Source organism: Platichthys flesus, chromosome 3, assembly GCF_949316205.1.
Source record: "Platichthys flesus chromosome 3, fPlaFle2.1, whole genome shotgun sequence".
NCBI lineage: Eukaryota > Metazoa > Chordata > Actinopteri > Pleuronectiformes > Pleuronectidae > Platichthys > Platichthys flesus.
Genome location: NC_084947.1, coordinates 22,045,989 through 22,068,790, shown reverse-complemented (window position 1 = coordinate 22,068,790; position 22,802 = coordinate 22,045,989). Strand labels below are relative to the sequence as shown.

At 42.9% G+C, this 22,802-nt stretch overlaps 1 protein-coding gene across 1 annotated transcript in view; it reads right to left on the bottom strand.

The window, feature by feature from the left end:
• sema4c (sema domain, immunoglobulin domain (Ig), transmembrane domain (TM) and short cytoplasmic domain, (semaphorin) 4C) overlaps positions 1-21,457 on the bottom strand; it is a 95,157-nt gene extending 73,700 nt beyond the window's left edge. The window contains exon 1 of the mRNA XM_062384671.1: positions 20,973-21,457. The gene's annotated coding sequence lies outside the window, so the exon portion shown is untranslated. The remainder of the gene's footprint in view (positions 1-20,972) is intronic.
• Positions 21,458-22,802: the final 1,345 nt, after the last annotated feature.

The window sequence follows — 22,802 nt, the reverse complement described above, 5'->3', positions numbered from 1 at the left end:
CTGGTTAAGCTGCATTTAACATTTCGTGGAAAAGCAATTTATTTTTCCAACTCAGTGGAGGGTTTTTTGTGCTTCTTTTAAATGCTGTGGAGTGGAGAGATGGCAAAGACAGTCAGATGTTGCCGGCTGCGTCCACGCCTGCTGTGTTGTTATTAGGAGTTATTCAGCTTAGACCTCTGAAGAGGTGGGAAGGCCCAACAAACTATGTCTACAGTGTGGGTCCATTTTATGGTGCCTCATCACAGGACAAAAGAACAGACGTGTTCTTGCGCTCTTGAGAAAGACTATATTTACCCCTGGTCCTTTTTGCCTGTATATTTATATGTAAATTTACCATTTGTTTAAAAATAACAGTGGAGAGATGCCAGGCATTTACATTCATCTCACTCTTGGGCTGCTTACTAAACAGTAAACAACTGGCAGCCCATGACCAATGAGGATTATATCACCTCGTCATGAGATCACAGCGGGCGGGGAGCCAGTTGCTCAACGTGCTTTTCAACTGTCAAGAGTGGCAGAGACGAGATTAAACCATCTCCGCTCAAATCCTGGGCTGCCTTACCTTTTATCCATTTCCAATATGAGCCTAACTGGAATCAATGCTGCAGTAATGGACAGTGAGAAACTGTGTTAAAGTGTAATGCAACCTGTTTAATGCAGTTGCTGGTCATTTGATGCAGATGGATTGCTTGCCTGTGTAATGCTGTATGTTCAAATTCCCTCCTTCAAGTAGGAGGGGAGAGGTTTGAGAGGAGAGATGGAGCTAATTCAGATTTTTAAAGGTGATTCAGTAGATCAAAAGCATTTTCTTTACTTTCACTGTTAAATTGCAAAAGCTGAACTTGGATTCGGTGCAGGTTATCTCTAAAGGGTGGAAAACTCTAGCTGCTTTTAGTGACATGTGACAGCCAATAAGTACCGTACCAAACCAAATTCTGCAAGGAGGGTTAGCAGCTCATTAATTGGAGTTCGCAGGGCTTTACAGGCTGACAGCCCAGACACGACGGAGGAGAATCCTTACTTCATCTACTTCACAATCACAGACGGAGACACGATGAAATCAGCTTGATATTACTCTAACGGAAACATTAAGATCAGCTTTTAGAACCTCTGATTTATTCATAAACACTGTCATCACATGCAGCTTTGTCGCTGTGAAACATTTTTTCCACTTTCCATCAGCTGTCACAAATTGTAGACCATTTTGAATCATTTCAACACAAACAAACCTACCTCCAAATAAATGTGGAGCGCGCTGGTAGCTGACACACGCTGACGAACGTGGAATCAAGAGTGAGTTTAAAATGGAAACTTGTCTTCAGTTCGCTGAATGAAAGACACATCTGCACGGAACCGAAGGCAGTGAAGGTGAGCTGGTTGTTATGGTACAGACTGACAGGCTGAGACAAACTGCGTCAAATAAAACACGTCTATCTATTTTTCTGTCACATTATATAGAAACTAGGACATATACTGAGACATTCAATGGAAAACCCCAAAAGTTTAACCCCTTAAGACCGGCTGCAATGTATCTGCATGCTTGACCCTTTATGACACGTGTGTGTGTCCTTTTCAAGAATTGCATTTTGGAAAATGTTGTTTATTTGTTTGGTAGCTCTCTTGATCTCCCACAATGTTTTTAGAGTTGTGTTTCAGACAACGGCTGATGATCTAAGTGACGGGATTAATATCCAAGCAGATAACAGCTGTGTAACATAGACGGGAAAAAATGATGAAAATAAAAAGACCCAGACGATTGTTCCTGCTGACCTGCTGATCTAAGTCGGTAACAGACGTGTTTGAGGAGGGATCTCAGCGAGTTTGGCGAAGTTTGAGGAAATAGTAAATGTTTGCTTTTATTACATGTCTCTATTTTCTTCAGAGGGTGACAAATTTAAATTTTGTAGAGGTTGGCAATTCTGTCAGCTCTGTAGGAAACCCGCAGGTTTAAGGGGTCGTTTTCAAACAACGCTTAGGTTTATGTGTGCCTTTTTACACGGCCCATTGGGTTTTAATGGGCTTAAACCAACTTAAGCACTTTGATGAAGAGTTACGAAAGAGACATCCGATAAAAAAATAAAACAATAAATATAGGAGACAAGTGCTCCCTGGCCCTTTAAGTCAAGTTTAGTGGACTCAACTGCGCCATTTTGTTACTGCAATGGAAAAAAATGATGGTGTCTGGGTGGCAAACACAGAAGGGGAAAATGAGAGTGGTACAAAGAAATCCAATAAAGACTGACAATAAATGAAGTGCAGAGGAGGCCTGTGGTCACAGAGCCAAAGTCAGAGATCTGCTGACGACAACAGTCACACGCTCTGACTCTGTTGGTTTAGTTTTTTTATCTGCTGCATTTGCCCCTTTCCTATTCTCGGCTGCATCACTCTACCTCACTCTCTCTGAATCTCTTTCATGGCCTCAGCCACTTTGCAGCCCCCAATTCGCTCCATTTGAGTTTTCTCTTCCCTTTATTTCAGCCTATATTTTCTCTTTTATACTTACTTCTCTCTGACTTTTACTTTTCTGGTTTGTTTGACTCTCTCTCTCTCTCTCTCTCTCTCTCTCTCTCTCTCTCTCTCTCTCTCTCTCTGGTTTCTCCCATTACCCGTCTATTCAGCCACCTGACAATGAAGCTCTGTTTATTTTCAGTCACATCTCTCTCACAAAATTATACAACACATTGGGAAAAGCATTTTTAAGGTTTCTCTCAAAGACTTAAATAAGGATTATGTACGTATACTGAGTGTAAAGCTAAAGCCAGGGGTCACAAAGTGTAAAGACATGCATGCAAGGGGAAACAATACAAAAACAAATGCAAAAACAAGATCATGATTTCATTTCAAACAGTTATGAGCAGGAGGTTTGTGCGGAATCTCTGGGTACACTGTAGATGTCTGAAGTTGTTGGAGACAGATTTTGTTTTTGTTCTCTGCTGTTGTACCAAAGCTGGCAACCGACATGTGATGACCAGACTTTGGGACGTGTTGCACAGTCACAGCACCAGGCGGTTGTTTGGAAAGAACTACTTTGATTATGAAAAACAAACTGTCTCATCTACATTTCACTTTCAGTTCAAATTTTAACAAATGAGAATTCAACATTTCATTAATGAGCCATGTTGTAGAGAGTGGATAAATAAACCGATGCGGTCTGGACCAAACATTCGGGATAATATTGAGGTTCAGGTGGGATTGGTCACGTTGGCTGGGCTGATATTTTTACCCTACACATGTCTCTCATCACGCATCACCCTCATCTAAAGTCTTGGAACTGCGTTCAGTCTTTGTGCTAAGCTAGTCGGGCCATGTATAAACTCCAGCTCCGTACTTATGACATGAACATCACAATGATGTCAATCTCACACTCCTGTCTCTATCTCTGTCTTTTCTCTGTGACTCCCTGTGCATTTAAATAAAGGGACTCATTTAAATGAATGATGAGGAACTGACCCATCTCATGTTGCTAGAACCAAAGGTATCAGTTAGCCCACACTAACAGTTGCTAAAGCAAGCACATTCCCAAAGACACAGATACACAGATGTCTTCATGGTTTGGTGACAGCACCCTGGTGCACTCTTAGGTGTTTGAGAGTTTATGTGTCTGTGCATATTGAAATGTTTTACTGCTACAGCCCAGTGGAGACACACGCATAACTCCTAATTACAAACATCTGATGCCTTCATAATATTTACAGACTTCCAATGTATGTGTGTGTATTTGACCATTTTGAGCCAGCAACCTACAGATTGGGAACATTTTGGCCTGTCCTCAATTTCTCAATGATGAGGGTTCAGACTTGGTTTTGGGGTTAAGGGTTAGAATTCGGTTTAGGTTAGGGTAAGGTGCTAGGGAATGCATTATGCTAATAAGTGTCCTCACTTGGATATATTTAAAACAGGTCTCAATGGGTGGACACTACTTTCGAGGTTTTAGGTGTGTGTGGGAGGTGTTACGCAGAATGTATGACAGAAGAAGAATATGGCAAACTGAATATATATGAATGTGAGTATGAATGTGATTACCTTCATAGTTGAATGCACTTATTGGAGCTCGCTTTTGATAAAAGCGTCAGCTGAACAATAAGTTATAATAATAATAGTAAGGTAATAATAGATTTTGATACTACCCTGCGGCATGATTGTTAATTAAAACACACACACACCTAAAACCTCAAAAAGCAGTTTGCACTCGTGGAGACTTCGAGTTCGGCTACCACAGTGAGACTCAACCCAATGTCCCCACTTACAACATTTACACGTACATGAACACACACACACACACACTGATTTGACAAGACAGACTCACAAAAACAGGGTTTTGGGAGAGCATAACAAAAGTGTTTGCACGTGTTTGTGTCCTATCTCAGACTAACCCAGCAGAGATTCTAGTAAATGTTGTTTATAACGTCTAGCGGGAGGTCTCTCTGTCGTATAATAGTGGTAACGGCCACACACACACACACACACACACACAGACGCACACGCAGACACACACATACACACAGACAGACACAGACAACCAAAATGCGCAGATATATATAATTAATAAGGCTAATGAAGATACAGACAAAAAGCACTCAGACAAAGGCACAGTCTCTCTCTCTCTCTCTCTCTCTCTCTCTCTCTCTCTCTCTCTCTCTCTCTCTCTCTCTCTCTCTCTCTCTCTCTCTCTCTCTCTCTCTCTCTCTCTCTCTCTCTCTCTCTCAGACACACGCACAAAGTCAAGGACACAAACACACGAAAGACACACTGGCACAGGTACAACACACACCCACACTCACATCCAGACACAAAGAGATGAAAAAGCACACAGGTTAATGTAGACACATTGACTCAGACACAAAGAACCAGCAGCACAAACTCAAAGAAACAAAGGAAAAGGCACAGACACAAAGAAACAGAGACACACAGACTTGGACAGACGGCATGGGCCCGACAGCATGCAGCACCACCACCAGAGCCGCGACGTACAAAGCGGCCCGCTGCACGGCGACACAGACTTCACACGCTACAAGCTTCGAGGCGACACGCTGCGATGGCGAACGCAGCTCGAGAGAGGACAGTTTTGAGCGCTACCCAACATGCAAAGCTTTTAACAACACAGCAGCTTTCAGAAAGCAAGTGTCCATGCAGATGCAAACGAGAGAAGTCACCGACATGAAGACACTGCGCACAACAGAGCACTCTCACGCAGAGACAAGGACTAATAATTAGATGCAGAAACACACACAAACACACACACATTTATTAACCTGACACAAGCCTCACATTTAAATGACTATGACTTGCCAGCGTATTTTTATTATTATTATATGACAGAATTTTAATCAGCACAGGAATAATAGACTCATCCAACAGTTAAATGTCTTTGTCCTGAAGCTGCCACAGCTTTCATCAAACATCCTTTGTGGACGGACATCGAGATACAAACGAGGACTGACATCAATAACAAAGCAATTAAGCAACAGGAATAAAAAAAACACTTCTACGGTGAATGCATTCTTTAGCAGGTTGCCTTTGGTCCTGAAAACGCAGGTGAAGTGGGGCTCAGTTACACTGAGAGAAGCTTTTCCTCATGTCGACTCTGATTTCCATTTACCACAACAGCTCTGTTAGCTCAGTAAAGCTGCTCTCAGACATGCTGAACACCGCAGATCCTCCATATTTTCACTGGAGGAGGTGGATGTGTGAACGCAAATCTGAGAGTGAGATGATCTGCATTTTCTGCAGACTTTCTATGCCTGGTCCCCTAGTTTAATGTCCATTAAATATTCAGGAAAAGTCGATGTATGAACACAGCAGGGGATCAGCCGCAAGATTCACAGCAGGTGAATGGGGGGGGGGCGCTTCTAACACACAACATTGAGGATTTCAAAAGAGAGTTGGAGGTGGTAAGAGCTGACGTCAGTGTATTGTAGAGAACATCACATGATCTCTGCAGCAGAGGTCCTGCCTCTGTCTGCTGCACCCAGCTGCTCCACCTCTCGTCTTAATAATGCATAGGATTTGTTGTTGTTGTGAATGCGTCTGTGCAGAGAAGCTCCTGATGCGTTCGGCACGTGTGAAAGGCAAACTGCGGATAAAGTCTGTGGCTAATTTTCTGAATTTTATCCGCAGGGCTTGTCTGAGGACGTGTGACAAAACCTAAGTGACACAGATAAAACTCTGATGAGCCTTAAAAGCATTGTGTAAACTTCTCCTCCATCACAGTTATAACAGCCTCACTCTGGCTTACACTTTTCATTTAGTTTGACATAGACACATGTTCAGTATAAATAATAACTACCCATATTAACATATTTCAGTTAATCTTAACTTTCTAAATTGCTTTACATGCCAATCTAACTAACAGTCAATATCTTTCTATCTATAACAGCCCAGCTGATGTTGTGATTCTGTGAAAAAATCTGCCAATATGAGCGTTTCACAGACATATTAGTTGCCGTGTTTATTCTATGCTGGCATCACAAATCGTATCTATTTACTCAATTTAAGTTGTATTTATTCGGTTATATTTGTATTTCCTTTATATATATGTTATTTATAATACATGTGTGGTTAAACTGTAAAATATCGAGCCCCCCATACAATTGTTACAAAAGAGTGAAAACAACAATTTGCAGTTATGGGGTCTAGTGCTGGACTGAACAACACATTTGTATACAACCCACTGTTACACCACACATTGTCATTTTCACACTTCTGATTCAGATTCAGCGTCATCCATTTGTCTGGCTTCTGTAACAATAGATTATCACAAAGGCACAGATACACATACAGGCACACGCTCAGCAAAACACACAACCCCGCCCCTCTGTTAGACAGCTCAGTGAACAGACACAAACACCCTGCCATGAACACACACACACACACACACACACACGCATGCACGCACGCACACACACATACACGCCCAGTGTTCCTTCTATAGTTTCGGATCTCTCATTGACATATTGCCCCTTAACCAAAAACCATCACTGCTAATGATCAAACCCCAACACAATCTCTCTCACCCCAAACCTAATTCTACCCAACAGCCCTTTGGAGGTTTGAGGACTAGACTAAATGTCTTCACAACCCAAATTATACACACATCTATAGAACGACATCTACACACACAAACGCCCGGCAGCTAACTTAATTTCAAAATCAATTAATTAAAAAGCATAGCCTTCTCCCACAGGGAGTGGAAGACAAATTTGAGTAATTTAATCATGGTACACAAATCAGAGCTAGTCAGCTGCAGAGATATGAGAGGACAGGATGGATGCTGGGAAGGAGAGATGGTCAATGAATTTTAAATAGGGTAGGCAATTTAACTCAGTCGCTTCAATTTGACACGACTCCTCTTGCTTATCCTGCATCCCTACAATGCTTCTTTCTATCTATCTATCTATCTATCTATCTATCTATCTATCTATCTATCTATCTATCTATCTATCTATCTATCTATCTATCTATCTATCTATCTATCTATCTATCTATCTATCTATCTATCTATCTATCATAGCAAAGACAAAAGCCTGTTTTCAGTGTTTGTGTGTGTGTGTGTGTGTGTGTGTGTGTGTGTGTGTGTGTGTGTGTGTGTGTGTGTGTGTTTATCAGCTTACCTCTCTCCCTCACTCACTGTCTCTTGTTTTTCAAATTTTTTTAGGAGACATGTTATCGATTTTTTGACTTGTTGAAGCAGAGGAGGGCTCTGAACATAGAATGTGTGTTTATGACTCTGTGTGTGTGCGTGTCTTTCTATAGTTATGAGGGCCAATTCTGGTTCAGTACCATTAATGTGAGGATATTTTGGCAGGTCCCAAATTCAAAGGGCTGTTTGAGGGTTAAGACTTGGTTTTATAATTAGGTTAGGCTTAGGCATTTAGTTGTGATGGTTAGGGCAAGGGACTAGGTGATGCATAATGCCAATGAGTGTTCTCACAGTGTGTGTTTGTGTGTGTGTGTGTGTGTGTGTGTGTGTGTTTTCTCCATTGCTGGTATAACCTGGGGCAAAAAAAATCATGATAAAGAGTTTGACTTTCTCTCCTCTCAATAGTGTTCCTAAAAAAGATTTTGCCTAATAGGCCCGAGGTAAAAAAAGAATAATAACACTGCAAGATAAACTGTTCCATATGCCACTGAGAGAGAATGTGCGCGTGCAACTGTGCATGTTTGGCAAGAAATGTGCTAATGTATAAGTACAGGTGAGTGTGTGTGCCCGAGAAAATAACACATGCTGTGAGTGTGTGTTTAAGGGGCTGCCATAGTGTGTGTGTCTGTGGAAGTAGTATCCAGATCCTTTCAAGTAAATGCAGCAAGCAACTCCGCTCCCTCTCTAATAATTGAAAACCATGTCCACGCTATGTTGGATATTTATTCTTATAAACGTATCTTTATACAATCTGCACATGCCACATGCACTTTGAAAGAGTTTGTCCCCCCCCCCCGACCCCAGTTATCAAATATGTATCTCAAATGGTCTGTTTGCACATTCAGAAGGAAGAACTGGGGAAAGCTGTTATTCATTGATAACGACACCTGGTTGACGGATTCAAAAAATGCAAAGGTTAAATCTTTTGAAAATATCCTCAGATAAAGTCAGGCCTGTCAATCTAGAGCCAATTGAGATTATCATGATTCCAGTGAGATAGAAGCAGAGAGTTGTTAACTTTTTCAACATGGAGGAAGCCCTGATCTTTGCTTCCCAGTTCTCTTCAGTGTCTTCTTCAATTTGCATATGTGGTGGTGGACACATCAGAAAAAACTTCCAGTCAGAGCAGAGAATGTCAAATATTCGCACAACAAAATAACCTCAACACAAAAACAGCCCTGAACCAAAAAATCATGAGAAAGGAGACTCACTTCTTTGAATTCACATGGAGAAGACGTTTACGAACAAAATATAACTGAGCCTGTTGCAACTTTCAAACACGTTGCCTGTACAATGTTGTTTAAACTGTTTGCTTCCAAAGTCTCATAAATTACACTAAAACCAAGTTATGTTTGGTCGCTTTTCTTTTGATACACAGTCTTTATTTATGTTTTGTATTTAACATCTTAAACTGCAAACAGCTGTAAGATAGAACGTTTGCAGACTAATGCTAATGTAATCTAGTAGCATAAGATCATCATATTCAAATAAAGTATATTTTATTCTTAAGACCCAAAGTACATTATGCTAGTCAATGTTCTTTGAAAGCATGAATACTGTGTGTGTGCGTGTGTGTGTACAAAAACACACAGGGAACATAGCAGAGCAGACTAAACGTGAGAAAAGGGAATGAGCAAGTAGCAAAAAGAAAAATATGTGAAAGATTGAAGAAGAGAGTTAGAAAGGTGAAATCCATGTTGGTGTAATTGTTGACTGCTGGTCGGCTCTTATCTTGGTTTCTCAGGGCAGCCTTGTTTCTCTCTCGCTCTCCAATCTCTGTCTTTCACTCGGAGTGGACGAAACCTGGCAACCTGCATACTTTTCTACATTTCTCCCCCCTCCCTGCAAAAACTTGTATTTTTCACAATCTCTGTCTTTCTCCTCTGTTGTTATCTCCTTGCAGTCATATTACTGCAGCTTCATCCCATTGAGCACCAATCTCTTTTTCTTTTCTTTTATTCTGTAGCCCTCCCTTTATCGAGACGGTCAGACATCATGCAGAGAGCAGTGGACTGGAAAGGAGCAGCACAGAGCAGGGGGAGTGCAGCCACCGGGGGTCAAAGGTGAGTCTGCAGCAGGGGGGGGGGGGGGTGAGGGGGCAAACACAGAGTCTGTCTCTCTCTCTTTCACCCCCCCCCCCCGCTGCACATGAGCCAAAGCAAGAGCTCGGCAACACAACTCTCACAGCTGCAGCCGGGCACAGAGCTGGAGTCGAGGTGAGGCTAATAAAGTGCTAACCAGAGTAAGCACTGATAACCATAAGCCTCGCTAAGCTAGCAGTGATGTTTGAATAGAAAGCTTAGAGGTGATTTGCAAAGTAAAGAGAAGTGGTAGGACTAAAGAAAGTGAGCTGGATTTATACATGATACAACGGTTTAACAAAAGCTTTTCCATGAAACCTTAAGGTTGAAAAATTTGTTTTAGTTAAATGTCAGATTTCAACTGTTGATAACACAACGGCGACAGAATAAAACAACTGTAATGCATGTGATGAGACTGTATTATGATTTAATCATACTCCACTGATTGGCTTCATGTTCTCTAATTACATTATACAGAGCAACTGTGTGTTTTACACAAGTGTCTAGGGACCTGGACTTACAACCATCTATCTTCCACTTTGCCTTGTTTGATTACATTATTGCATTTATTCACTGTGACAGAGTGAAGGTAGCAGAGGGTTTACAGCTGAGACGTCTTGGTTTGGTTTACTGAAAAGAAGAAGACGACTGAGCTTCAGCTCCTGTTATGTTGTCTTCACTTGGATGAGGAATCACTACCATATAGCTCATAGATTAAATATAAAGATGGATAACGTGTCTCGACTTCCTCCTAGTATCCAGAAATGCTACCAGGATATGAATGCTGCCATCGTGCAAAAAGGCCAAGAGTCTGAGCAATAGCGACATGGGTCAGGTTGCAAGGTCCTGCCAATACATGCGCTTGACTCATCATTAGTCAGTCTCAGTTGTCTATCATAATGTTCTCCCCTTTACTATAGAGCCAAGTGAATAGGTAATTAAAACCAAATTTTACCGGAAAAAATTTGCACATGTATACAACTGCCAAAAACAACATAGACCAGCTTTGGCGTGAACTTTGACTCTTTAGTTTGATCCATCCACAAGAAGGGTTTATGATCTGAACTGGAGCCTGCCCCCAGGGGGGATCAACACACTTCACTCATCATGTCGTCCATCTTTTAATAAAGTTGATGGCATAGCTACCCTGGCAATCCGTGTATAGACTCCGTATCAATGCTGAAGTAACTGGGTAGTGTGCAGGTAGACTGCATGATGATTTGCAATGTGTTCCTACAATTTCTCCATATCAGAATCAAATATTCAGCTACATCAGTCTGATTACATTCAGAGTTTAATGAGGTATTATTACTGCCTGTAAGATCTTATTGCATCAACTGTGGACAATAAGGCGACCAGACCAGAAGATGAGGAGGACGGTATTGTGGATATGTCAGCATGATTCTATAGAGCTAGTATTCGTCTTTCATTCAAGGCAAAAATTGCTGTGTTAGATAAATCCTTTCATGGGAGGAAATAATAATAGTGACAGGTTTCCTCAATGCAGTGGAGTTTGCAGCTGCTGTGAACGCTGCCTCACTTTCTCCTTTGCTACAGATGAAGACAGGGAGCAGTGACTCATGGGATCAGATCATGCTGGAGTCATCATACCGGGATCCGTGATGCAAAATCTGATTAGCCGGTCAGGAGGCAAGAAGAGTCATTCCCCCTTCAAACGCAACTGGAATAATTTTCTGCAAATCATGTTGAGTCGTTGCTGGTATATCTTCAATTAAGAATCAAATATACACATCAGCTCTGGGACTAGTTAAACAGTGTCTCACACACTGTTTTCCATCCTCTTTACACTGTCCAAAAGGTCCCTGTACTAGCAAGTATCTGCAGGTCTAACATTGATTTTTCAAAAATAAAGGCTAGCATTGACTACCCAGTAAGACTTGATGGGCTTAGTTTCCATTAGGAAGTACAGCACTTAGTTCACTTAGAATTTCCAATTAGAGGTGCTGCACTGGAAAAACATCTATATTTTCATTTAGGAGGGGCTGACAATGAACTCTGATTTTCCTGCGGGCCAAGATAACACTAGACAAACACAGCAGGAAATAGGCTGGGCAGCTCTCAGCCTCCTAACAGCTACGAAAGCTAAGCTACTCCCACACACTAGCTCAACGCAGCTCTCAGAGAGCAGCCATTGTGGGGGCCCCTCCTGCTGCTGATAATCCTTCATGGGCCCCTCTGTAGTGCCAACCCCGGAGAGAGGCCATTAGCCCGGCTGCAGCTCCTTCCTGGATAAGCTGTAGCTTACCAGCCTTGCAAGCCGAGGGGCAACTTTTTATTGTCCTTTCCAAACTTTATGTGTGAGTGCAGGGCAACAGCGTGGGAGGGGCTGCATGTGATGGAGTCTGCAAAAGAGCATGTGTGTGCGTGATGCATGCATGCGTGTGCTCAAGCTGCGCGCTCCCAGCACTTCCTGCCCGCTAAAGGCAAATCCCACGGTAGGGAGGGTGAGCTCTATCGGACCAGAACAATGCCAGAAAAAGGCTGTCATAAAAACAAACTACCATGCTCTGGTTTGCACTGGGAAGAGGAGGGTAGGGGCATACTTTCCTCCAAACCCTCCCACTGCCCACTTTATCTGCATCATTATTCACGCACACACATTAAAACACACAATTTCAGATATCCAGTCCATGTTCCACTATTCTTTACCGTTATCTTTTGTTGCTAGGCCATTTGCATACTCTATTTAAGAAACAAAGCCTGCAAACAGTAAGAGGCAAGAGCTGACTATGCATAGACATCTACTCTATGCAAAGTACATACACACAAAGCAATGTTGCCACTGAGAGTAAAGAATAGGAACCTCTGCTTCCACTCTGTGTCCAAACAGCTTTGACATGTCATCAAAACCAGGAAAACAAAAAAAAAACAGAACAATTCCAGCAGTCCTCTGTACACAAATCACAGTGTGGACAACTGAGCCAGAAAACATCTGCTGAGTCGCAACAAACAACAGGCTGCCGATGAACAGGCACGTCGGGGGGCCTCAGAATACATACTAAATACCTTACGGTGCCCCCGAAACACAGTTGGCCTGCTGACAAGGTTTTGGCCGAGCATATTGCCGTCTCTCTCCAATCCAGCTTTACAATTTCAACCAAAGCCAAAGATGGGCTGATTCAGGAAACAGGATGAAATGGGAAAGATGAGTCGAGATGCCATCGGAGAGAAATTGACTAGACACGGATGAATTTTAATGAAGATTTCTCCCCCTGAGTATGTATTTGAATTGATTAGACGATTAGAAAGACGTGATGCCTGGCCAAAGATACCACACATGGATGGATGCAACTATGAAAATGCAGATACTATAAAATGTAATGATCCATCAGGAAATATTACATCTCAGTGAAAAGTCATTAAGGGCATGGTTTCATATTTTAGGAAATATGCTTATTCTCTTTGCTTGCCAAAAGTCCGATAGCAGATCGATACCACTCCCATACAGCAGTGGTATATTAAATACGTTGGAGCCAGCAGTGATTATCTTAGCTTTGCATAAAGACTGAAAGCAGGGAGAGACCGGGTAATCTCTCATTGCACAAAGATAACAAAAATCCAGCTGACAGTACCACTACAAGAAATCATTAATTAACACATTACGCACCATTTAAAGGAATAGCTCCACATGGGTTTAAAGCACATGGTTTCTGAAATAAACTGATTAATGTTCGGGCTACACAATGTCTTGAAATAGAAAAAAGACTTTCATTCATCCAAAAATCCATTATCCATACACATCCACAAAATTCCTCAACGTGATGCCTTCACATGATTTCTTGTTCTGTCTGTCTTTAACCCACAATTTATTCTTTTTGAGTCTTTGGCATTTACAGTAAAACACAGCAAAGGTGGAAAATAATCACAAGTGAGTAGCTCAAGTCAATGAAATTTCACATTTAGACTGTGGCAGAAAAAACATGGCAACGATTAGCTGATTATCGAAATAGTTCCAGATAATGGTGGTCCAACTAATGGATTGTTTCTGCTCTAAGTGAACCATGTGGGATAAATTCCTGACACCACTCTCATATCTGTCTCTTCAATGTAGGGCAAGCAAAGTTAATCTGTGACCAGCAAAGACCCCAACTAGTTAGCTTGCTAGCCTGCTTTCAGGCCTTGTCCACCCTTCTGTGGATATATAGATATACAACCTTCTTTTTCAAAATATCTTCATCCAAACAAAAATAAGAAAAAGCTTGAACAAGCGTCAAATACCAGACAACATTGTTAGCATGCTCAGTGAGCTGATTCTCGTTTGGTAGTAATAACTTCAAAATGTTGGTGATGTGGTGCACTGGTACGAGAGGCTGAGCTAACAGTTTCCTGACGCCTGAGCACAATAACTTTATAGCTTTTCTTTGACTGAGTAATAAAAATGAAAACAGAAAGACACAGGCCAGCACCTTTGCAGTCGCTCAGTGTTTAAAGTTTAATGTCAAGCCCACTGTATTCTGAGATACTGTGGCTGTCATCAGTTTTTATGACATTGTTTTACTGAACCCTACTCTTCCTCCAAAGAATCCATTTAACCTTTCTAACTCTACATGTGACCTGTTTTACATAAAAAAACGTGGGTGGAGATGCTGTTATTGATAGATACAGTCATTCAGAGAGGATAGTCTGTGTGTCTGTGTGTGTGTGTGTGTGTGTGTGTGTTTGTGTGTGAGAGAGAGAGAGACAGAGAGAGAGAGGCAGGCAGGCAGCAGATGGACAAAAGTGGTCAGCTGGTAACAAACAAGCAGGTCAGTGGCCTCCTTCACCTCTGTTCTACCACCCATAAATAATGCAGAGGGACTGAAGCCTCCCCGAGCAGCTCCACCAGGCTCCTTCTAAAGACCTCCAACTCTCCGAGTGGGTCTCACCAAGGCAAACAGAGAAAGATGGTCGAGCTGAAGAAAGCAAACACACCTTCACGTCATGGCGGGGAGCACGGATTATACTTCCCATCTGCTCATTCTTCTGTTTCAGACAACATTAATTCGATTTGAGGGAAGCCTCTCAACACCACGATCGGACATTTTCTGAAAACAAACTGATCATTCCGGAAAAAAAACCTTCCTCAATGTTGTTAGAGTGAAAGGATTTGGTGCATCCAGCTAGTCCGGCTCCACAGATCGGCCTCCAGGAACATCAGCATGCACCATATTGGATTTTCCATCACTGACTTTCCTGGAAACACTTCTCCCCCCACAGGGCTTATTAATTTATTGATTGCCCCAAAGGGGAGCTGCATCATTCATAGAGGATGACAAATATGTATTTCTGCTTTGTGGTCTATATTCTGAGGGGTGTGTTGCATGTATTGGCAATAATATATATATTTTTACAATAACACCAATAAGCCTTCATTTGACTGAAATGAAATTGAGAGAACGATGAGTATTGGCAGCTCCTGGGGAACTGGCATTACCATTAAAGTCACCAAAAGGATTATACTATACTTTTCTCTATCCTTGCAGAGTTTTCATTCACAATAAGCTGAATGTGCACTTGTCTGTTCAATTAACGTTGAGCTGTATAAGTGGTGAGTTCGTACTCTTTGGCAATGCAAAAATGACCTCATAATGCTGGTTGAAATTGAGCCGAAATGAGCAGGAGAGAGAGGAGGAGGAGAAGTAAAAAGATGTGTGTGTAAAGACGGTTGAGAGAGATAGATGATGAGAGGTAAAGAAGGAATGAGAGAGAGCTCAAAGGGAAGGCTAAGTTGCAGAAGAGCAAAAGCCTCTCCTCTCGGAATGACTGCAATCACAGCTGCTGCCAAAACCCTCTGGATCCATCCTTAGAGGCTGACGAAAACTTCTCAACAGGCCATGAAGCCACTGAAGGGGGTGGGGGGGACTTACTCATGTGAGTGTGCGTGTGCGTTCAATGTGAGAAGTTTGTTCCCATTATAACTTTTGTCATCCAAATGTAAATAAAGAAAACACAAACAAAAAGGAGAACATCATCGAACATCATCAACGCTGCCAAAGAACAAAGACAAATATAATATGGGCAACTTGGGAAGCATGTTCACAAACTTCACTCCATGTGCAGAGTGTAAAGAGACACACAGTCAAAGACAGAAACACTGCAAATGATTAGTCACAACTCTGAACAGGCTCCTCCGCTCATAGTGTCACCAACTTAAGTCGAATGTTCACTATAAAATAGTTGATTTTTGAGCCGTTGATGTCCCACAATGCAATGCCCAGAGGGAAGGAAGGTGCTCCTTGCAAAAGGCTGTAATGAATTGCAGGCTGTGTTAAGAAGGTTCCACATAAACACGAGAAAACAACAATAAAGAAAAAAAAGTCCTGAAGCACCGGAAACACTCAACGTTCTGCTTGTGAAGGTGAACTGACAGTGAGATTTTAAATCTTTGTCTGATGCAACTTAAATAACTTCCTTTGTACTCGTGTCTCTTTTTACTGAACAGTAGACGGAGACAAGTCATATATATATATATATTTTTTTTTTTTATATATTGTATTGTATATACTGTCTGAAATTACATGAAACAAATCCTTTATCCTTTTTGCAATCTGTCTTTTAAATTGTGTATAGATTCATATACCTGTGCAATCTCTTTAATTTTGTATCCACTTTTTTAACTTATTATGTCATTGACTTTGTTGTTTTCTGTTATTTATACAATATATTTTTTTTTTCTCTTGCATCTTTTATCTAAAACCTCTCTGTGTACATGTTTTTGTACAAACTGTACCAAATGAATTGCCCCTGGTGAGATAAATAAAGTTGTTTGAATTGAATTTAACAAACTGTGCCAACAGAAGCTTTTGTTGAAAACTAAAACCTGATAATAGCTAAGACGTTACTGTTAGTAGTAGTATCTCATTTCAGAATATCGCATTGTAAAAGGTTAAAAAACACAATGAGCTTTCTTTCCCACATTATCACTGACAGGTGGGCAACTTCAGGTTCTAATGTGACAACTAATCAACATGTCTCTCTTTTTCTTTATTTGGTGTTTAAATGTCCCATCATTTCTTGGCCATTTCCTGCTGCACGTGTTTACAGCACAAAGAAACCGTGCTCTAGGGCCCTGGGGGTGAAAGGTCAATGAAACAACCCAAAAAAGGCTGGTTGGGGGGGGGGGGGGGGGGGGGGGGGGGGTTGGTTTCAGACGCATGAATCCTCCTCAGGAAAAAGGAAAGGCCAAATAAAGGCACATCACAGGAAGAGAGGGAGGAAGGACGAGGAGCAACATCCTGGTTGGAGGAACAAACAACGTTTATGGTTTTAATTGACCAAGTTGTCTCAGTCATGTTTAAATGTGGGAATCACACGGTATCATAACTAATGTGACAGTGGCGTGCTAACGTGTAACACTCCTTGACATTTCAGTGGTCAAAATGTGTGTGTGATTTAGTTTCGCTGTGTCATTTTTAGTCCACAGCTGTGCACATATCCACGTCTTTCTCAACACACACACATTGTCTTGTCCCAGATAACGAGCCAATAGCATTGGTGAGGCGGGCTCGAACAAGCTGAGGGCATGAGGACATAAGGTTTCTATCACTTTGACCCTGCAGCCGACCACGGCCCATTCATTCACCATGATGCTCTTATAAACAAGCTTCTTCCCTTCCTAAACATCAGCCTGGGCAGCCCAGCCCTGCCCTGCCTCCTGCTGTCTCCCTCCAGCACACACACACATGCACACGCCCACGCACACACACACACACACACACACAAAACACCCATCTGCGTCTACTCCTCTGACCTTGCATCTGGCCTGCCATGAACCATATCTGCGCTCAGTACAAACACACATGCGCACACACTAACACACACACACAACACACACAATGGAGTATTAAAAATTTAAAAACACGATATTGTTTACGCAGCGCCAGGGCACAGTGGTCACAGTGATAGATGTGAACTCTCCTCAGCTCAACACAGACACCAGCTTGAAACTACAAAAAACAAAAGCAAATTGTCTTCTTAAAAAGATTGGTAGAGACAGGGAAGACAGGAGTTAAATCGTCGGTGGGATGAAAAGGATGTTTTTGAAGAGAAAAAAGCTTTTTGTTGGAAGCTAGCACAATCAGCTGTTGCTCAGTGGAGGATGTGAAAAGAAAAAAATCTTCTCCCACCATCGACAAACACATTATCGTCAGTGGACTGGGATCTTTATGCTGTTAGAGCATCATCCCCGTGAACATGGGCTGAGCGGTGCGAGTGTGCGACCCTGTGTGTGCCGCTTTGGAGTTACATAATCACCCCCGATATCACAGGAGTATACTGTGCATTCAGCTGCAGGCCATGTGGGCTACGGGATCTGTTTGTTGCATTGACGTGATGCTTGTGACACCGAGATGACAATTAAACACGCACACACGCACACACACAGTGCAGACAGGAGACATCTGGTGCAGCAACGATGTAACGGCTATGATGCAATGTTGGCCTTTTAGTGTCAAAACGCACAGCTTGTGTCACAGAGAGTACGTGCGCACAGACACACAATCACAATAGCACACACACTGACACCTACAGTGAAGGAATTAGTTCATTCCTTAACCAGAGAACTAATGTGAGTATTTTGATGACTGCTTCGTTATTCAAGTCACTTTTCAAACAATTTTTTGTCTGCTTCTTTAATGTCACGGTTTGCCGCCTTTCTTTGGAAAAAACAAGTCTTTTCAAGATAGGATCATTATTTACAGTAATTTAGACAAAACAATGAATCGACCGATGGAAAAAATCATCGGCAGATTCATCAGTTATGAATCCAGCTGTCAAGTCGCAGCCCTACAGGGAAATGTGCAGCTGCAGGAGCACATGTACAACACGACACCCAGAGGGGACATCTGTCTTACTTGTCCTCAAAAATACAGTTTTAAAAAGCTGAGTTGTATTACGTATGAACCTGCACACGTATGCCTGAGCCTGACTGTCAGAGCCTGCCTGCTTGCATCCAGTTCTTTGTCTGTCTGACTGTGTGCTGCTTAATTGTGCGTGTGTGTGAGGAGCATGAGGAGTGTGTGAGGGAGGATGGGAAGGAGCCTGGCTGCAAAGATGTGGAGTCCATTGTGTGTCCCACAATGAAGAGATCGAGTCGACAGGAGTCCTGTGGCTCTCTCAATGGAGGTATTAACATCTGGGGCCAGAGGGCTGCAGTGTGTGAGCGTGTGTGTGTGTGTGTGTGTGTGTGTGTGTGTGTTTGTGTGTGTGTGTGTGTGTGTGTGTGTGTGTGTTTGTGTGAGTGTGTGTCTTTGTTGCAACTGTCCTGAATTTTCAAGGCTTTTTTCCAGCCTTGTGTTAATGCAGATGTCAGAACAACTCCTCCAACCAACCACATTGCTTTTATAACTTTTGTCCTCATAACCTGCTTCATCCTTGTACAATATAATTTGTGTGTTTATGTGAAGCAGTGTTTGAATTCTTAGAGGTCTGTGAACTACACAAACCAGAAAGTGTGTAATTAAACTTTGTTAGGATCCATCTCCACTGCGTCCCCACCACTCTGCAAAATGTCAACCTGCAGCTAAATGCTAAAGCTGAATTTGACTAGAATATGACTTTCATTAATCTTCGCACACACACACACACACACACACACACACACACACACACACACACACACACACACAAAGTTACAGAGGGACAGAAATCTTATGACAAACTGAAATTACAACAGAGAGCTGATCCTTAAGTGCAACAACGCTCATATGAAGTCATCCTCCCTCCTCGTCCACCCCACATGGCTCCTTCACTATCTCACCCACATCCTTTACCGTAGCTTTCAGGGCCACGCTCCCCCCGTACTGGCTGTTATTTAACTGCCATAGGCACCATCCAGCTTGTAAAAAAAAAAAAAAGGCAGGAAAAGGAAAAACAGGCCGGACCCCCTCCAGCCGTCCTCCCCTCCTCCTCCTCTTCCTAAAACTACCACGTCTTCACACAAGCCCATGCTCCGTGTCCAGTGTGGACGCCTGCCCCTTCCTCCCTCCCCAGTAATTACAATAATCACTCAACTGAAGCTAATACTTACTTCATTAAAGCAAAAAAAGAGAAAAGAAAGAAGGAAGGAAAGGGGGTGGAGGATACGGAGGAAAAGCGCTCTCAAGTAATATCTCAAGTCTGTCAGAGTAAGAGCGTCACTTTTGAGTGTCATCTGAGGAAACAGGAAATAGATAGGACGGCTTGATTTGATGTCAAACCTAAAACCTAAACATTTAGAAACATACGCACAGGTTTTGCTGAATGTGCTGTAGAACTTTGTTTGTGTGGAGAATACTGTGTCATGTCAGCACATCATCTGAAAGTATAAACTCTGTGTTCAGGCAGATTACTATAGTTAAAGAGGAAGATATTATATTTATTTATATTTGACACTTTCAAATGCTCTACACCATTTACTGGTTCTGACCGATCTCGGCTGCTGTAACAAGTGAATTTCCAAAGTGTGGGATCAATTATCTTATCATGTTTTATGTGTTTCTATATCTCATGTTATTATTTAAGAATACGTTTGATGTCGATGCCACTGAAGTTATACTGACATTTTAAATCAGTGCCTGATGCTACTTAAATCATTTCCTTAGTACTGCAGTCTGAGCAGTGGGATAAGACAGTTAGGATACTGCATGTGCTGTTTGCAGTTACATGTAATATTATACTGATGGCTAACTATTAAACACTATCCAACAAAGAGAGGAGCCTTAAAGTTCATCACAGGGGCATCTGACACACACACACACACAAACACACACACACACACAAACACACACACACACACACAGACACACACACACACACATAGTGAATTAATGCTGGATAATCATAAACTGTGAGCAGATGTGAAGTGAGAAGTGGCTTCAGCACTAACACAGTATCACGAGTGGACAGCGGAGCAGCAGTCTGGTTGTAGATCCACAGACTTGATCCCGGTCCAGCAGCTCATGACCGCACTGCGCTGTGTTTACACTGCGCTTAAATCGCAGATAAAGTTGCAGCACGTCGGTGTGAGGCGCACACACACTCACACACACACACACACACGAAATAACCTACACAGCACCCGGGTCATCCGAGCAGAGAGAAAGCGTCGCAGCGCAACGTGTCGTATATTTCCAAGAAAAAACCCGGAGGCTCCGTGGCAACAGTTGGAGATGTGGAGTCTCGGGGGTGAGGATGGTGGTGCGCTGCGTTCAGTCCACTTTGAGTCCCCACAGCACCACGGGCACCGTTAGAACAAACGAGGGCTGCAAACTTACCTTATTATTACTGTGATGGTGGGGATGATTCCAGCCGACGCGTCCTGCGCTCTCCTCCCCGACACATCCACTATCCCTTCTTCTTTTCCGTTATCTCGGGCCGGTTCGCTCTCAATCGGAGTTAGACATTATTCCACATCCTCATCAGTCTCTCTTTAAGTCTCCCTCTGTGTCTCAGTTCTCGCCTCTGTTATGGTTTTCTCTGTTTTTCCGGCTGTGAGGCGAATCGAGCCATTTGATCCTGTCATTCAGTTTCCACACAGAGAAACTGGCTCTCCGCGCAACTCCCTCCCAAGGCTTTGTAACACGAAACCGGAGGAGGAGGGAGGAGAGAGAAGCGAAAAGAGAGGGGGGAACGGGAAGAGCGAAAGAAGGAAAAGAAAAAGCGTGAATTCAATCCTCTGTGTGGGACGAGCTGGATGGATCTGTCCGGCTCTCCGTGTCCCTGCGCAGAGGAAGTTTCAGCGGTCCGCACCAAACACACAGTGGAGTGGCCGTGGCGCTGCGTGATGTGCCAACCCCCACTGGAAACAGTGCGTGTGCGTGTGTGTGCGCGGAGCTGCAGCGTGTGTGCGCCCCCAGCCCACCACTCCTGCAGTACGCATCACAGCAGGCACCAGGGAGGATTTCAAAAAAGGCACACAACCAGGTCTCCGCCCATTAGCCTCTCTGAACGAGGGGCCCCGGCATAGACCGAGCGGGGGGCCCCAGCGGCCACGCTGCCTGATGGAGACAGCTTCATTTGGCAGAGAGCTGCGGTCTGTTTTCAAACAAAGTGCCTCCCAACCTGGGCTCTGACCCCGAGACACCCAGGGGTCGCTTTTTAACAGGCACCCACAGGCACTTTGTGGAGCAGGGTGGCCTGGAAAGAGACCATTGTTACACTGGAGCGTCTGGTTCTCCGCCACTTCCTGCCCTACTGGAGTACCAATTAGCAAGGCACCAGCTCCGAACCTAAACCATGGCTACATCCATACTACAACATTTTTGTTTGAATATGTGTATTTTTATCATCAAACTATCTCTGTTCAGAAGAGTATTTTGGCTCCATGTCAATCTCAATCCCAGTCCATAACACGCCTGAAAAAACACCATGTGACCAGTCACTTACCCTGGACATGCTCATGCAGTGATAAACAGGAAGGCATGTGCGTCCCACTGGACAAGGGAATTGTTGCAGATTGCTCAGATAAAGGCTTGTTGCCTGCATTGCATGTGTAAACTCCACAGTCAACTCTTCATTACTGTCAACATTACTGGGACAACCCGTTCCTGTAGGTACATGCTGGACATCATCAGGAGAATACGTCCCCTTCTCACTCAGAATGCGGTCTACAACCAGGACATGGTCAAACGTTACACCCCAGCCCGTTCACTCCGCTCTGCATCTGACAATCAGCTGGTTGCTCCCTCACTGAGAGCGAAACACTCAACAAAATCAAGACTGTTTGCTTCATCAGGACAGCAGGAAGTCTACATATTACAAGTAGCACTTTGTAGTTTGGCTTTCTTGAAGAAAATTGGACTTGCTTGATTCTTGTTGTTCTGGGTTTGTACCCTCATGGTTGAATGCACTTATTGTAAGTCGCTTTGGATAAAAGCGTAAGCTAAGTGAAATGTTATGTAATGTAAACAGCTGTAACACTGTAAAACACAGAATGTACCTGCACAACAAGGTCAGCAATGCTTTTAATTGATTATCTATGCTGCGTTCTACACTGGTAGCTGAGGCCATTGCTGGTTGTTTTCTTCCTGAAGGGATCATGTGATGGGAGCCTGACAAAATTAGTGAAGGCTAAGTCCTGACTGAAAAAGACCCAATCAGCAAGC